At 47.0% G+C, this 18,658-nt stretch overlaps 1 long non-coding RNA gene across 1 annotated transcript in view; it reads right to left on the minus strand.

Annotated features, from left to right (window-relative positions):
* LOC139054880 (uncharacterized) overlaps nt 1-2,514 on the minus strand; it is a 38,055-nt gene extending 35,541 nt beyond the window's left edge. Inside the window, exon 1 of the long non-coding RNA XR_011511578.1 lies at nt 2,332-2,514. This is a non-coding gene — a long non-coding RNA (uncharacterized lncRNA). The remainder of the gene's footprint in view (nt 1-2,331) is intronic.
* Nucleotides 2,515-18,658: the final 16,144 nt, after the last annotated feature.

The raw sequence follows: 18,658 nt of genomic DNA on the forward strand, positions 1-18,658 counted from the left end.
GTGTGGTTCATGGCCGCCATAATGGATTCATGTGCTCTACGGGTTGCAGGAATATAAGCGTCGATGGGCTGATGCTTCTCCCGGTGATATTGTCGATGTCGTACGTTTTGAGGAGCAGAGCTTATCGAGCGAGCTGAGACCTAAGCTTTGCTTGGAGCACAAAAATATGCTATGCCTAGCCGTGTAAAAGCAGAGTGACGTGAAGCTTCGCAACAAAAAGGGGAGGGGGGCAAGCGCCCTACCCAATATTCTGTAGAGACCTGGCATCTGCAAGGCAGATCCGCTTAGAGTCGCTGATGGGCTTCTTTTGGGCGTAGGCTGGTTTAGGCGACCACTTTTTCGGTCCTGTGAAAACCAACGTTACCTAAAACTGTACCATTTTCTTTTCGGTGTGTACACGGCAATGTTGTTTTAGTTGAAATCACGCGATCCTAAATTTCATACATCTCAGAGCGCAGTTAAAGAGGCGATAAAAACTTTCTAGACGCGTGAACCCATAGGTGAGCCAGACAGCGTAAGTAAGGTAGTGTTTGCCGAATGTTTTGGATGTAGTTATGCTTTCCGGTAGCGATACTGGAATTATGTCTTGAGGAAGGGGAAGGCCTCTGCAGAGGGTCCACCAGATTGCCTAATTTGCGAACCGCGTCTCACTCTTGTTCGATATATAGTTTACGTTCCGCAAGTTGGACGGGATACGAATAGCCCCTGACTGGGCATTAATAGAGTAAGACTATTCATCGGCCTGACTCTGCTCGGACATAGCCGAGAAGTTGAGACCACAGCTGTGGACATCAATAACTCACCTATTATGACCTTGTCCCAATAACTCACCTATTATTCCACTGGGGATGGCTGGCTACAACTCTATAGCCACCTCCTTCTTTTACCCATATTTTTGCTGCCTTCAAGCCAGTGCCTCTCACTCGCATTTTATTATTTTCATGTGTATGTCTGCTTTGGCGGTTAACGTATCCCCCACTTCTGCCACTAATACTGGCAGCAACGAAATATCTTAGAAGTAAAGAAATAATTAAAGCCACGTAAGCGTCGTAGTCGCATATACCGTCATAACATTGCAGAATGTATCACATAACAAATATTTCAGTTCAAGATAATCAACACAAGCTTAAAATTTGCAACGCTTTTCCTTCTTATTTGCCTTTTGCAAGTAGCCAGTTGGCTTTGCTAATAATATATTTAAGAGTGCGATTCACTGCGAACTATGCGACTACCCTTTCGAATTGCTTTGTAAGAAAGTTTAACAGCGGAACCATTCTAACTCTAACCTTCGCGGCCCGGCGTCCGGCGTCACGCAGGGGGGGGGGGGGGTGCAGGTTAGCGGCACCGATCCGTTATGGCATCGAGCTGGGCCATAGGATTGGGAGGCGATAAGTATAGGAGCAGGTGTTTCGCCGCCATGCGCCCTTTCGCCCCATGGATTCCGTTCGGTGTGCGCGGCAGCGGGAGCTCGCACGAGAGCGGCAGCGCACTCGCGCAAATCGCGAGCTTCGAGAGCGAGAAACGCAAGCAAAGCGCCAGCGGAGGGAAGCCAACTCCCACTTTCAAGAGGAGGCACCCCGAGCCAAACGCCCGCCATACGCAAGCTAACTCCCAACTTCGAGTGTAGGAGGCGGAGCAGAGACGTCGACGAAGAGCGATTGCTCTCACGGAGGGTGCCGACGGACGGTTCTAGAGGGAAGTCCACGACCGTGAGTGCGGTCATAGCTGCAAGGTGTGTCGTAGACTGTGGTTTGATCCCAATCTTACACAACTGAAGAATGCTCGATCCTGAACTGAAGCTCAAATCTAGCCTTTAATGAAGATTTTAATGAAAATTGGTCTAAACACGAGTTAGCGCTTGAGAAAACGACCCCCAGCATCGCTGTTTTCGCAACTGGGACTGCGTGAAACTGGCTTCCCTTAAAATATAAATACGGGGCCCAGATATACAGTCTGACTTTGTGCAAATTATTCTATAACTGACGGGTATATATGTACCTTCGCATTTACCTTTCGCGCTCTCCAAGTCTATGTCAGTTCAGCTATGAAATTTCCTGAGACTGAGGGCTGAGCGTTTACTTTTGAAATGATTGTCACGATGCGCTCAAAGACAACTGTGTCAAAAACTTATTTCTGTGGTTCGCACCGTATACAGTGCGAGTGAAACAACACGACTCAGAATGGGGCATGGGTAACAAGCGCTGCCTTTGGCCAAACAGCGTTCGTGGGTCGTTACGTTCGGGTAATTGAGCCAAAAGACGACGTCGGCGCCGAGTTTCTCTTTGACGTTCCCCGCAACAGGCAGTGTTTGAGCCCGCGCAGCGCACTTACCTGCAACCAGCAGCAGAAAGCACACAGTCGTCGCCCGGCCGCTCATGATGCGCTCAGTTCAGTAGCACCTTTGCTGCGCCTTGTTTTTGCAGAGCCGTGTTCAGCGGCGAGTTTCAGAGCGACTCTGAGCGGAACGCAAATAACTCCCCACGCTAGGCGGTCACGCGCGCGTTTTCCGAGTGCCCGTCTTTATGGCCGCTAAAGCGGGGTCCGTGTCACGCTTCCGAAAGGAAGAGACCTCATCAGTGTCAGCGCGCCTCCGCACTTGCTGTGTAGAAGAAAAAAAACACACGCGCTTGAGGAATGGCGGCAGAGAAAAAGACTGCGCGTCGAGATCCTCGCGCTCGGGAGTTTGTGAAAGCGGAATGTAGGACAGCTGCGTGGGCTTATAAGTGCCCAAATAAACCCTGTAAACTTTCTCACCTCAGCCTTTAATGAAGGTAAAGCATTTATTACATGTGCCTTCGAAAGCAGCAATAAATATCAAATGCCTGGATTTGTCTGTCAGCATTACGGCGTAAAAGAGCTGAGCTTTGCTACTCACCGTCGATACGCGACGTTCCCGAGCCCAAGAACACTGCTAACCGTTCTATATACCTTGTCATAGCTATTTCAAATTAGTGACCACGAGGTACTTGAATTAGAAGGGTTAAGATTGGAGCACGGACCCTGGCTACGTCAGGGCGCGGGCAAAAGTTAACGGAAATTTTCATGCAACAGGCCTGGCACAAAGACAGACTGATGCACGGACGGACGGACGGACGGATAGACAGACGCACACACAGACACACAGACGGATCGATAGACTGACAGATAGATAGATAGATAGATAGATAGATAGATAGATAGATAGATAGATAGATAGATAGATAGATAGATAGATAGATAGATAGATAGATAGATAGATAGATAGATAGATAGATAGATAGATAGATAGATAGATAGATAGATAGATAGATAGATAGATAGATAGATAGATAGATAGATAGATAGATAGATAGATAGACAGACCTTATTGATTTTAACGCGTTCCTTTGTTGGGCCTACTGGGCTGATGCCAAATTTTCATGCCCTGTTATAACTTTTTAAAGGTTTAGCACATTCAGGGAATATGCCAAGTTGAAGACAAAATTTCCCACAACAGCATTAGCACATATGAGAGAAGTGCACAGTTGAAGGCTTAATATCAAAGGTTCACTTGATATTTGGATATAGTATTCGTATTAATACGCTAACCTGATGGTCTGAGCGCCGTCACATTTTAAACGATGTTATTTTCAAAATTGCCTGTAGCGGTTAGCGCAGTTCCACCTCTAAGGTGGAACTGCGCTCATGAGATCTTCGTTAGCACTCATGAGCTCATCATGAGATCTTTTCCAGGAAGTTAATGCAAAGCATGCCTGACAATTGTGAACAGGTTTTTTTTTGTTGGACTTATTGATGAACCGGTGAAGCCCGATATTGACGAGAGTAGCATTGGTTTATCCTGGACGATAGCGTGGCTTTATGTAATGTTCGTGGCGCTGATTGATACTGCCTTAACTGGTAACGACGGGACAAGCGCCACCGGGCATGGCTCCATTGATTGACGAGAACAAAGCTTGTACGAGTAGTAGTACACACATGGGGAACGATGGGTTCGTGGCGCTTGTGCCATGCCCACTGGTACAGTCGATCGACGGCGGTTCTGTCATGGGGCTCATTGATAATGTGGCGAAGGCCCTTGGTGACGAGAGTGGCATTAATTTATTCAAGAACATAGCATCACTTCCTGTGATCTTCGTTGCGCTGATTGATACTGCTTTAATTGGTAGCGTTGTGACCAGCGCCACCCAGCAGATTCATTTGACTGATGAGAGCAAAGCCTGTACGAGAAGAAGTAGATGCATAGTGAACGATTTGTTCGTGGCGCTTTCGCCATGCCCTCTGGAGCAGTCGGTCAACGGTGGTTCTTTCACAGGGCTTATTGATGACGTGGTGAAGTTCCTTGTTGACGAGAGAAGCATTAGTTTATCCATGACAATAGCGCCGCTTCCTGTGATTTTCATTGCGCTCCTTGATACTTCTGTAACTCGTAGCGGCGAGAACAGCGATACCGAACAGGCTCCGTTGATTGACAGGAGAAAACCGTGTACAAGAAGTACACACATTGATAACGGTGCGTTCGGGGCCCTTGCACCGTGCCCACTGGTGCAGTCGATCAACGGCGGTTCTTTTATAGTGCTCATTGATGACGTGGTGAAGCCCCTTGGTGACGAGAGTAGCATTGGTTCATTCATGACGATAGCGTCGCTTGCTGTGATCTTCGTTGCGCTGAGTGATACGCTATAAGTGGTAGCGGGGCGACCAACCAACGCCACCTAGCAGATTTCTTTGACTGACGAGAGCAAAGCCTGTACGAGACGCAAGGTAAATGATGCATTCTTGGCGCTCGCACCGTACCCACTGGTACAGTGGGTCAACGGCGATTCTTTTGTGGGGCTCATTGATAACGTTGCGAAGCCCTTGGTGACGAGAGTAGGATTGAGTTATCCAGGGCAATAGCGCCGCTTCCTGTATTCTTCGTTGCGCTGATTGATACTACTTTAACTGGCATCGGCGGGACCAGCCCCATCGAGCAGGCTCTGTTGATTGACGAGAGCAAAGCCTGTACGAGAAGTAGACGCGTGGTGAACGGTGCGTTCGGGGCACTGGCGCCGTGCCCACCGGTGCAGTCGATCAACGGCGGTTCTTTAATTGGGCTCATGAATGACGTGGTGAAACCGCTAGGTGGCGAGAGTAGTATCGGTTTGTCGAGGACGATAGCTAGTTAGTTAGGTCATTCGAGTTTAATGGCGCAATAGCGACTAAGGCCACGCTACGCGAGTCACAGGACAGTTACATCCAATGTTAAAGCAGCAATAGCTGCGCTACCTTAAAGTCGATGTAAATACCCAGTTTCATCTAAATACTCGAAGTTAGTGGATGGAACTAGCGGCTCACCGCCCAATATTAAGGCAGTGTGTAAAGGTATATGCAAGTGATACAAAATAGTTGAAATGTTTCCGCCTCTGTGTTTCAGTATGTGGTCATGACATAATGATGTGGTTCACGGTAAGCGATTCATGGCATTTCTCGCAAGTTGGCGGACTTCCTTTTTCTAACAGAAAATTGTGTGTTAGAAGCGTGTGTCCAATCCGAAGTCGACGTAACGTGCCCTCGTAGAACCATTCTTGGTGACTGCATGATTTCCACTGGCCAAGCAGGGGTTTAGTCATATGTAACTGGTCATTCATGCAGGAGTTCCATTCTTATTGCCATTTTGATGCCAGGGCTTTACTAATCCCTGGCAAATTGTCTTTGTATGGAATCGTTATGTGAGGTATGCTTCTGTGCGCTGCCATGGAGGTGCTTCTATCTGCTCCTTCATTCCCTGGTACCCCAACATGGCTTGGGACCGAGCAGGTTCGCATGGTTTCTCCGTATTTCTTATTAAAGATCCCGTTTACGATATCCCCAAGCAGTGGTTCAGACTCGTAGTTGAAGTTTGGAGCTCTCAGGGCACTTAATGAATCGGTATAAATAATGGCATTCTTCGGCTTGTCGGTAGTAATTTTCTTGACTGCCATCCATATTGCAGAAATTTCGGTGTTAAAGACTGAAGAATAATTATTTATCCGAATGCTATTTTTCCAATTTTTCGTTATGATCCTGACACCTACGTATTATTGTGTTTCAGAGCCGTCAGTGTAAAATTCCGTGTAGTGTTTTATTTTTCTTGAATAGCTCGAAGCTCTTGTATTATGTGTTCTTGCGGAATGTCTTTTTTCTTTAGATGTTTTAGTGTCCAATCACATAGCTGCGTAAAATTGCACCACGGGGGCAATCTTGGTGGCCTTTCAGCAACCTGTAGGACTTCATGAGGAACGTCATAAGTCTGATAGTATTCATCGTGTCGTAAGATAAGTGGCCAGATCATGTTCGGTTTATTTGTGTAGTGTACCCGTGATTTGCACTGTGTTACGATGTTGTAGCGTGTATGTTGCGGTGATGCCCGAATTCTCAGTACATAGCAAAACGTAAGTAGTGCTCTGCGGTGCTGTAAGGAAGGCTCATTGCAGTAAACGTATAAACTTTGGACAGGCGCTGTTCTGTAGGCACCGCTCGCCAGCTGCAGGCCGAGGTGATGAACTCGATCAAGTCACTAATGTCGGGCTGCCTAGCTGCAGTATAAACTACACTACCGTAGTCGAGGATGTTACCAACAAGGGACCGGTATGTACTTAGTAGACATGTTTGGTCAGATCTCCAGGGCTTGTGCGATAGAACCTTGAGGATATTCACTGGTTTATTTGCTTTAATTTTAGTTGTGTTAATGTGGGCCAGGAATTCAGTTTTGGATGAAACGTTACGCCTAAAAATTTGTAGTCTTCTTTGAGCGTCAGCCTTATACCATCCAGTGTGAGAACTGGACTGCAGTGTAACCCTCGTTTCTGAGAAAAGAGAACTGTAACAGTTTTGTGTGTTGAAAAACGGAATCCGTTTTTGTCAGCCAATTGTGTGAGATTATTTATCATTATTTGTAGTTGTCTTTCGCAAGTGGGTAGACTTGAGGCATGGCAAGCCACTTGCAAATCGTCGACATATTTTGAGCGCATAACAGAGGATGGGGTGATCTTAACAAGTTTATTTTGACTATGAAGAGTGTCATGCTCAGAATGCAACCCTGTGGAAAGCCATTTTCCTGTGTAAACGCGGATGAACGTATTGTGCCGCGACGCACCTGAAATGTTATATTTGCCATAAAATCAGATAGACAGTTATTCTGCCATGAACTCCCAAGTCAGCCAGGTCTCTCAAAGTTCCATGCCGCCACCTGGTATCATATGCTTTTTGTAAATGGAAGTAACTACGAGACTGCGTTGTTCGTGTAGACACACATTACGTATTTTGTGGTCTAGTCGTACGAGGTCGTCAGTTGTCGAGCAGCCTTGTCTGTATCCACACTGGCGCATGTCTCTTAGGCTTCTTGATTCAAGGATGAGTGGTAGTCGTTATGTTTAGGTACCCTCGTAGGAGTTGGCTAGACAACTGCAATGGGTCTGTAGCTTCTTGGGGATGTTGCGGGTTTACCTGATTTCAACAAAGACACTACTAGTGCATTTTCTCAATCTGTAGGCATTACTCCGGATTCGCATATCTTGTTGAAAAATTTAAGAAGTGTTTCTACTGATGCTTACGCCCACAGGGAGATCACTACTCCGACACCTAAACTACACCGAGACGCATGTCGCAGACACGGACAAGAAAAAGCGAATACCACCGGACGCTCGAGAGTGCATTTGCATCGCACGAGTCCCCCGCAACATGCATCCCATATATCACAAGTGTAGAAGACAGGCTAGAGCCAACGCCATCAAACGAAGTTTCAAGCATGACCCGAATGCTCACTACACCAACGCGGCCAAGTATCCGTATCGAAACGCGTACGCTGTGAGCGTCGTAGACTCCCAAGACTCCGAGCCAGCATCGGCAACCATCAAGGCATGCAACCCGGAAACGGCTGAAGAAGCGGCAATCGCTCTCGCCACCACCATATGCACAGACGCAGCGGTTATATTCACCGACTCTCAGGCCGCCTGCAGAAACTTCTTGAGGGGCCGCATCTCGGCCGATGCTCTCAAGATACTAAAAAGACGAAGCACTCCGCTCCCGTACACCTGCGTAATGTGGGTACCCGGACACGAGGCACTAGAGGAGAACGAAACAGCCCACGCCGCTTCCCGCGAGCACGTCAGCCGGGCTCCCCTCTCTCCACGCGTTCTCCGACCCGTGACAGAAGAGGCGGAGGCCGTACCCACCAACTATTCGGCCATATTGCAACATTACAGGCTCGAGTGTTGAGTGTACCCTCCACCGCACCTTAAACTTGACAGAGAATGGAATGGAATGGAAAACTTTATTGACTCTTTTAAGATTTTATCGGGTCGAGGCTGAAGTCTTCATTCATGAAGCTTGGGTCCTCTTTAGCCATGGATGGGCCCCTAGTCCAGGGCTCCACTGAGCCGGGCTGCCTCGCCCGCGTGCGCTATTAGAGCTCTTGGAGCCTCTAGCTCGCGGCTGGTGAGCCAGCTCAAGAAAGCCTGATCCTTAGACGCCTGCAAAGTAATACGTACACGCACGGAACGAAAATGCATCGCCTCTACCCGACGCTCCACAGCTCCCTCTGTCCACTTTGCAACGTACCCGACACTCTGGCACACTTGCTCCTGGAATGCCCGTGGCAGGAAGGCAGCGAAATGCAACCAGAAACGCACGCAAAACGAGCAATAGAAGCAAACGAATTATTCGAAACGTGGGAGGTGTTACGACCTTGCACCGCTGCACCACTATTACGACTTTGTGGTCCCGTAGCGCTCGTCACCCGTTTCGTGACAGAGCGTTGGTAGCGAAGACTCCGAGCCAGGCGTCGATGAGAATAACAAAAGGGACTTTATACACTATATACAGGTCATTATACAGGACATGAACGGGTCGGCAATAGGGCCGAGATCTCACAGCAAACGCGACTGTTCCCGCACGGCGACGTCCGGCGAAAGCGCGTGACACATCTCACCCCAGTCGAGAGCGGCACTGTGCTCCCGGTGGGTCGGCGGATCCGGTTTTCGAGGCGACCGCCTCGCGGCTTTATACTCCCCGAGAACCATTGTCACTCAAACGGCCCAATACAAAGTCAGCACTCGACGGTCGTCCGAGAGGTCCAACCAGCGACCGCGCTGGCCACACGGTTCAAAGTTCGCGCGCGCGGTGACCTCCAGGCAAAAGGAGGTGCGGCGCCGGGCTGTCTGGCACTTGCTGACACGTTTGAACATGCTGCCCGCCAATGCTTTTCCGCAGGACACCGCTGCCTGACGGCTCAGCATCTTGACTTGTCAAGGGAGAATTTGGGCGCTCGCAGGATAAATTCTGCATCTTGCAGATTCAGAATCCGGGCTTGTGGTAATGGCACAACAGAGGCCAAGCTAACCCTCGGGGACCTGGAAGACCAACGACAACTCGTCGCCAGAGCTAGAGGGCAGTCGAAGCCAGACGGTTCTTGGACTAAGGAGCCTTCCCACCTTAGGGTGATACCCAGCCTCGCTCGGGACGCTGTTTCGTTTAATGAACGTTTCTCTCTCTCTTTCTGCTGATACTTGCAATAAGTGGGCCAGCATTGTGGAGTCGACATGGTCAAGACCTGTTGCCATTTTTTTTTTACCGGCAGAGAGAACTCTGTTCAATTCTTGCATTGTGAGGACGTTTTTATAAAGAGTCTGTTTCTCCGCCGACGCATTATATTTTAAGAATGCATTTGGGTAATCTGCTGAGCTGGATTTGTTGTAAAAGTGTTCGCCTAATAAGTTGGCCTGGTCCTGTAGTGTTGTTTGCGTGCCTGGACATGTAACTAGTGATAGTGTGTATGATGTGTACTTTCCTCTAAATTTCCTCACCTGGTTCCATATTCGTTTTGATTTGACTGTACTATTGATTGAAGATATCTAATTTTCGCATGACAATTTCTCCGCCTTTTTTCTAATGAATCGTGCTTTGGCTTTGCCCTGTTTGAAATTTAAAAGGTTGCTATAAGTGGGGTACCTCCGTAGGATTCCCCAGGCCTTATTTGGTTCTTTTTTGGCTTCAGTACACTCGTTTGTCCACCAGGGTTTCACCTTTTTGCGCACATACGGGATGACTGGGATATTGTCGTTTCTACCGCTGATATTATGACCTCAGTGATTTTTTGTTAAGTTCGTCAATGCTTAGTTCTGGCGAAAAGACAACTTCCAGTTTCGCGCTCTCCATAAAAACCAGCCAGTCAGCGAGCTGTGATTTCCACCGGCGTGGCCTAGTGACTAAGGTTGGTGGTGATTAAAAAGGTGTGATGACTGCAGGCAAGCGATCACTACCATATGACGTGTCGAGGGCTTCCCATTAAAGATCATCAAAAAGATGGTGAGCAACAAGCTAAATCTACACAACTAAAATTTCGGGAAGTCGGTGAAAAGTAGGTTCGCGCACCTGAATTTAAAAGGCAGATATCATTTGGCAGAATAAAATCTGTAACCAGCTGCCCTCTTTCGTCAGTTTTGATACTACCCCAAAGAGTAGAGTGAGCACTAAAATCCCTTACTAAAAGAAATGGCTCCGGTAATTGTCCTGTTAATTTTTTTATGTCTTTAGCAGTAAAATGTGTGTGGGGTGGAATATACAGTGAACAAATGATGATAGTTTTGTGAGCTCTAACGCTGACAGCAATGGCTTCTATGTGACTGGTAATGGGAACTTTTCTAGCTGCAATACCGCCCTGCAGAACGATGGCTACACCTCCCGAAAGCCGGTTCGTCTGAGTACGGTCGCGCCGTACAAGAGCAAAACCTTTAAAAATATTTTGCTGTTTTTCGCCTAGGCTTGTTTCCTGCAAGCATAAGGCCACAGGAGAGTAGTTAAATAACAGGTATTTGGTGTCACCTAAGTTAGGTAAGAGACCTCTAAAATTCCAATGGATAATAAAAGCCATTATTAAATCGAAAGGTAAAGAATAGCATTACGAGGGAATAAGTCATAAGAGAGATGTTAGGTGAGATAGATCTAAAGAAAGCTGATTCAAAGGAGCGATAAGATTTCGGTTATCGGTTTCTTATTTAGAGGGGTTATAGTACTTTGTCCCTCTTTCCGCGCTCGAGAAAGCACTTGTCCTTCGGTGTCTATGACACCGGGGTCCTTGGGTCGACCTCCATCGCTCTCTCTGAAGCGCTGGAGTACAGATAGTTTGGCGCCTAAACACGTGTCTCGGGCCTTGGGGGTGGTTTAATTTTAGGGCCTTGCGGAACTGGTGACTGCAGGTCCTTCGAAGAGGATGGAGAAGCACCGGCTGCTTCCACCGCAGGGGCGGGACAGGTCACTACGGGACTACTGTGCGTGGGCTCGGAGGACTCCTGAGGCCTCTGTGACGCTGCCCCACCTTCGTCACATCGGCATAACTACGTCGCAAAAGGAACGACAGTCGCGTCCTCGGTTCAAAGAAGAAGATTTTTCTTTCACGGTTAGTGCAATTACTTCTTTTTCTTTTTTCCAGCAAGGGCAAGACCACGAGTTAGCTGAATGGTCTCCTTTGCAGTTAATGCAATGTGGGGAAAAAGTGCAGTTGCCAGATTGGTGATCATAAGCGGCATGTAACACATTTTGTTTAGCCTCGGCATGCATGTGAATCATGTTCGAACCTTCGGCACTTGAAACATCGTCCGGGGTTCGGGATATATGGTCTGACGTTTACTTTTACGCACCCTGCCCCCAGCCAAGTAGGCATTACACTATATTTATTTATTTCACGTACTTTCAAGGCCCGAAAGCGTTACAGAAAGGAGTGGAGTCAAAACAAGAAGTAATGCAGTAAAAAATACAAACAAGTATTAACAAAAAATTAACAAAAAATTTACAGAAAATATTAACAAAAGGCATTCTGAACGCCGGTTTTGAAGTTAGTAGGGTCGGTGATGAGTGCGATTGAGGCGGGAAGGCGATTCCAGTCCGTGCTTGTCCTGGGGATGAATGAGTCACTGTACCGGTTAGTACGGCACAATGGGACCCCGATTTTAAGGCTGCGGTCAGTGCGGGCAGAAATATAAGACGGAGGGGCAAGAAGGGTCTCTATTAAAAGGGGGTTCAAGTGAAAAACTTTGTGAAAAAGGGAGAGGCGGGAAGATTTGCGGCGTGATGAAAGATCAGGTAAGTTAAGAGTTCGTTTCATTGAACAAATACTTTTATAGCGAGAATAATTAGATAATATAAAGCGTGCACTGCGGTTTTGAATACTTTCAAGAGTAGAAACTAAGAAAGACTGAGTCGGATCCCAAATGGCTGAAGCATACTCCAATTTGGAGCGAAATAAAGTTTTATAAAGAGTTAGCTTCAGGGAAGAAGGGGCAGAGCTAAAATTACGGCGTAAGTAACCAAGCATGCTATTAGCGTTTTTAGTAACATAGTCAATATGCGAGTGCCAAGAAAGGTTATTTGATATGTGAAGGCCGAGATACTTGTAAGAGCTAACTGACGTCACAGGTGCACCATTAATAAAGTAGGTGTGCGTGGCAGTGTTACGAGATATACGCATGGCCTTGCATTTATTTTAATTTAGTTGCATGCACCAATTAGACCACCACTCAATTACGCGGTTAAGGTCGTCCTGTAGCTCTTGGGAATCTGTAGGATTAGTAATTTTACGATAAAGAACACAGTCATCCGCGAAAAGCTTTATGGAAGAGGAAAGAACGCAGTTCGGAAGATCGTTAATATAGATTAGAAAGAGAAGTGGACCCAGGACTGACCCTTGAGGAACACCTGCTGGTACGTTAGAAAACCGAGAATTACAGTTATTAGTGTTTACAAACTGCGTCCTGTTAGAAAGAAAGTTTTTATCCACTCGAGTACATTTGCGTCCAAGTTAAGTTGAGACAGCTTAAGCAGAAGTAAATCATGGGTCACAGAGTCAAAGGCCTTGGCAAAATCAAGAAATACACAGTCAATGTCGGTACCTAGATCAGAAATTGCAAAGAGATCATTAGTAAATGTTAAGAGCTGTGTTTCACAGGAAAAGAACTTACGGAAACCATGTTGACAGGGGTTGAAAAAGGAGTTTGATTCTAAAAACTCAGCCAAATGTGAACATATTATATGCTCAAGAATTTTACATGAAATGCTTGTTAGTGAGATAGGCCTGTAATTGCTGGGTAAGTGTGTGTTACCTGATTTATGAACTGGAATCACCTTTCCCACGCACCAGTCGTGTGGAAGAACAGACTGCTGTAGTGACTGAGTGAAAATGTGCGACAAAATAACAGCAGAAAATACATTAGTACACTTCAAAATTTTTGAGTTCAGGCAGTCTGGGCCGGCAGAGGAGGACGTTTTTTGATTGTTTATTAGACAGCTAACACCAACCCAGTCAATAGAGATTGGATCCATGGGCGAAAAACCAGTATTGCATACAAGCGGTAATCCACGTGGCATTGTGGTAACATGTGAAGAGAACACATCATTAAATACATTACAGCATTCTTCAGGAGCAGCAGGTTGATCATTTGGGTATGTTAATTGGATTATTTTGCTTGGAGTACCGTTAACTATGGTCCAGAATTTACGAGGATTAGTGTGCAAGATGGACGGAAGGGTAACAGAATAAAAATGCTGTTTCGCACTAGCGGCGGCTCTGTTGTAGTCACTTTCAGTGAGGTAGTAAGCGGACCAAGCAACGTCACTGCATGAAGCTTTTGCGCGACGAAACAACCGCTTTTTTTTTTGTTACGTAGTCGCTTCAAAAAGGGGTTGAACCAAGGGGACCGTGGCTTGCAAGCGACTGTTCTTTGCGGTACGAAACGTTCGATTAATGACAACAATTTATTTTTGAAAATGCACCAGTTTTCTTCAACACAGCGCTGATCGCAATTAGCGATGTAAGAAGCTGCGAAATTTTCCATTTCAGCGGTAATGGAAGGCAAGTCGGCTTTGCTGTAATCGCGGTTCACCTTCGTAGTTTTCTTAATAGGAGCCCGTGTGTTGATATGAAAAGTGAGTGCAAGGTCATCACTTACGCCTTTTATGTAAAGAATTGGGGAAACTGTGTCAGGGTTCGTAGTGAGAATCAGATCTAGTATGTTAGATGAAGAGGCAGACACGCGCGTTGGTTTCAGTACAAGCTGGGTGAAGTGGAAATCCAAACAAGTGTTTATAAACTGGGCACTCTGAGAAGACTGGGACGTTGCCGTGTCGTTACGCCAAATGATATCGGGAAAGTTGAAGTCACCAAGAAGAAAAAGGGACGCGTTAGGGTATCTGACGACTAATTTGTTCAATGCGTCGTGAAGGTCATCGCAAAATGATGTCGAAGCAGTAGGAGGGCGATAGCATGTGCAAAAAATAACATCTCTGTTGTCGTGTACAACGCGCACGCAAACAAGCTCAAGTGGTGTTTCTATGGAAACTGAGCTCGAAGTGAGCGTTTCAGTAACTGCAATCAAGACACCTCCACCTGATCGCACACCACGATCGCAGCGATAACGTGAATACAGTTTTTCACAGTCAAAAATTTCGCTATTTTTTATCCGAGCAGAGAGCCATGTTTCAGTGAGACATACTATGTCAGCAGCGCATGAATCAATCAGCGAGGACACCGCAGCGCGTTTATTTAGTAGACTTCGCACGTTAGTGAAAAAAGCAGATATGGTGTTATTAGATTCTGCATGTGCTAGCTATGTCGAACCATTTGCTTCGATAGCTTGACGCGACCGAACAGAAGAGCGTGCTGCATGTGGCATGCTGACTTCGCATACATTGTCAGTGGTAGAACAGTAAACGTAGCACTTCTTGTTCAAAAATAACTTATTTAGCCGTATTGAGTATGTCTGTCCTGATGCCTTAGCAAAATCAAGCAGCTTTTTCCTAGACTGGCGCGTTGCTCGGCAGAAATCTTCGCCCACAGATACCCCGGTGGATTTCAGATTAGATTTTAGTGCTAGAATTTTATCCTTTAGTTTTGAGCAAGAAAATTTCATTATAATCGGGCGAGTCTTATTAGCAGTATACGAGCCAAGTCGGTGGGCTCTACATACCATATTCTCGGGGACCTCAAACTTAAGATGATGAGACAAAAATTCACACACCAATTTTTCGGACTGTGCCCATGTTTCTGACGGAGTGTCAGAAAAACCATAAAATATTAAGTTATCCCGGCGGGAGCGATCTTCTAGATCATCGATATGTGTCAGGAGGGAGGCATTTTCAGTTTTAACGGCGTGAGCTACAACTGCAGGTATGTCAGCTGACGACGCGTTAAGCTCAAGTGATTCAACAAGCGATTCAACTGTCGTTAATCTAGTGGTTAAATCGGACACTTGATTAGTTAATTGAGCTTGCTTTTCCTTTAATTCGGCGAGACCACTCATTACCTCTGTGTGTAGTGAATCTATTTTTGCTGAAAGGGCAGAAATGGCTGCAAGAAGTTCTTTGTACTGCGCGTCAGTTGCGGGTCCCGGATTAAGTTCAACATCACCAGATAGGATGAGTAGCCTTGCAACAAACGCACATTCACAGAGTGAGGCAAAGAATACACTTGGGCACGGGAGAAGCAGCAGACAGACGTTACTCGTACGTTTAGAGTAAAGAGACGGAGCTTCACAGACCTGCATGAAGAAGCAAAAAGGGTTTAGCGGCGACTGCATGGTTGCCGCTATCCCGTGCCTACTGAAAGTGGTCGGACGAAGGCAGCTGCTTAAGTAGAGCCAGAAGGGAGATGTCGCTCCAGGCGACTGTGAATCCGTGTGGAAAGGTATGAAGATGGCGCCCTGGATTACTTGCTGGCACCAAAGATCTTGACTTGCGTCAGATAGCAGGACTGGCAATGGTGTCGGTAAGTCATTATAGATGAACAGTGGTGAAACCGCACATGCGCAGGTCGAGGGATACAGCCATACTCCAAGGAGCACGATGAACTGCATGAAGAAGCAAAAAGGGTTTAGCGGCGACTGCATGGTTGCCGCTATCCCGTACCCACTGAAAGTGGTCGGACGAAGGCAGGTGCTTAAGTAGAGCCAGAAGGGAGATGTCGCTCCAGGCGGCTGTGAATCCTTGTGCAAAGGTATGAAGATGGCGCCCTGGATTACTTGCTGGCACCAAAGATCTTGACTTGCGTCAGATAGCAGGACTGGCAATGGTGTCGGTGAGTCATTATAGATGAACAGTGGTGAAACCGCACATGCGCAGGTCGAGGGATACAGCCATACTCCAAGGAGCACGATGAACTGCATGAAGAAGCAAAAAGGGTTTAGCGGCGACTGCATGGTTGCCGCTATCCCGTACCCACTGAAAGTGGTCGGACGAAGGCAGGTGCTTAAGTAGAGCCAGAAGGGAGATGTCGCTCCAGGCGGCTGTGAATCCTTGTGCAAAGGTATGAAGATGGCGCCCTGGATTACTTGCTGGCACCAAAGATCTTGACTTGCGTCAGATAGCAGGACTGGCAACGGCGTCGGTGAGTCATTTTAAATGAGCACTGGTGAAACCGCACATGCGCAGGTCGAGGGATACAGCCATACTCCAAGGAGCACGATGAACTGCATGAAGAAGCAAAAAGGTTTTAGCGGCGACTGCATGGTTGCCGCTATCCCGTGGCCACTTGTTCCAAAGGTAAGTATAACATGTTCTGTCTGGATTTCTCGGTCACTTTTGCGGATGAGAATTTTTTTGTTCTTTGGTAACATTTTGCTCATGGAAACCTTTCAGCTGTTCCTCATCGCTCAGGCCAATAAAGTCTTCTTCTAATATTACACCCTGGCTTGTATTTCATGCACTGTGTGATGAAATTGTAACTGTCGCGTCGCCAATGGTAGTAAGTTACTACAGCTTTAGCGCTTGATCTTTGTCATGTAGTTCTAGGTGGAGGTCCCCGCTAGACATTTCTGAGGCTTTGTATGTCGGTCCGATGTTGTCTTTCAGGTGCTTGGCCTCCAGGAATGAGGAGAGCTTTCTTACTGATATGTTGTTTTCATTATGGACTACAGAGTACTTGACAAATGACGGGGCATTGTTCTCAAAAGAGAACTGGAACGGTGCTTCGGCGCGGCATCTTTTCAGACGCCGATTATAGACGACAAAACGTTGCTCTGCCATAAGAAGATATATTTGTTCGGCAACAGGGCCGACCGCCCACCACGGAGCCCAACGAGGGGCCAAGGCAGAGGTTTTGTACAAGCCTGCACGACGCCAGCCGTACCCCGTCACTAGTCACTACAACCAAATATGTGTACCCAAGGTAGGATAGCCACACCAGGTTAACCCTTGCCGCCAAGGAGAAAGGAAGTAAACGGAACAGAGAAAACAACAGGAAAGGTCGAAAAGTGAGAGAGAAAGACGAAGATTTCACGAGAGAGAGAAGAAAAGGCCACAGCCGATTTCCCTCGGATGGGTCAGTCCGGGTGTGCCGTCTACGTAAAGCAGAGGCCATAGAAGCTTGTGAGCCTCCACTGCAGGTTAATAAAGGTCCGAACACCCGGTATCGGCTCAACACCAAGGTTCCCCCTTTCCCCGGACACGGCTAAGCCACGCACGGCTACACGCGGGAGGGTCCAACCCCGATGTGCTCGGGTACGTGGCGTCGCAAAGCACTAAACGCCTGCTGACGCAGACGCCACTCCTGGAAGAACAATAGCGTGGTTTCTTGTGACATTCGTTGTGCTGATTCATACTGCTCTAACTTGCAGCGGTGGGACAAGCGCCACCGAGCAGGCTCCATTGCTTGACGCGAGCAGAACCTGCACGAGGAGAAGTAGACGCATGGTAAATGATGTGTTCATGGTGCTTGAGCCGTGCCCACTAGTACAGTCGATCTACAGTTGTTCTTTTATAGGGCTCATTGCTAAAGTGGCGAAGCCCCTTCGTGACGAGAATAGCATTGGTTTATCCAGGACGATAGCATCGCTTCCTGTGATCTTCGTTTCTCTGATTGATGCTGCTTTAACCGGTAGTAGCGAGACCGGCGCCACAGAGCAGGCTCCGTTGATTTACCAGAGCCATAGAGTTTCTCACCATAACACCTAGAGGGAAATCTAGTGCCACCATCTATAGGAGTTTCCTAACGGGTGCTGTGCCGTCATGGGAATGACGGTTCATGTGTCTGCGAGGCTTGTGTTGGCTGGTGTTGTAAGAGGCTTTTTCTAAAACGTGGATATGGTTACACAAATAACGCGTGCTTAAATTAAAATCTTCATAAAATATTCTCATTCACGTATATTAAATCTTCCAGTGATGTTTACTCACTTACAATGCATAACCAAGCGAAGAAAAGCAAGAACAGACTACAAATTGTTCCAAAGTGCGCACGAATCTTGTCGCCTGTCCTCCAACTTAATTTAGTGGCCCGCTGATACTTTTTACGTTTAATATAATTGTACACGCAATAACAGGTTCTCATAGTTAAACAAAAGATGTTTTTTTCGTAATAATAAAGCTCAAATAGCTTTTTACGTGTTGTTTTAGTAGAAAATTAATAATTGTGATAGACGGAATAGTGCTTGCCTGGCTCTTCGAGAACGATGCCAATCCGAAGTGACAATATACCGGCATTACCATGCATACCACAGTGCAGCAGCGCCAGATTTCCCTCTAGGAAATACAGCGACAAACTCTATGACGAGAGCAATTCCTGTACGAGAAGTAGTAGGCGCATGGTGAACGATGCGTTCGTGCTGCTTGCGCCATGCCCTCTGGTGCAGTCGACCAGCGGCGGTTGTTTTATAGGGCTCCTGGATGACGTGGTGAAGCC

This window comes from Dermacentor albipictus, chromosome 1 (assembly GCF_038994185.2).
Source record: "Dermacentor albipictus isolate Rhodes 1998 colony chromosome 1, USDA_Dalb.pri_finalv2, whole genome shotgun sequence".
In the NCBI taxonomy this organism is placed as follows: domain Eukaryota; kingdom Metazoa; phylum Arthropoda; class Arachnida; order Ixodida; family Ixodidae; genus Dermacentor; species Dermacentor albipictus.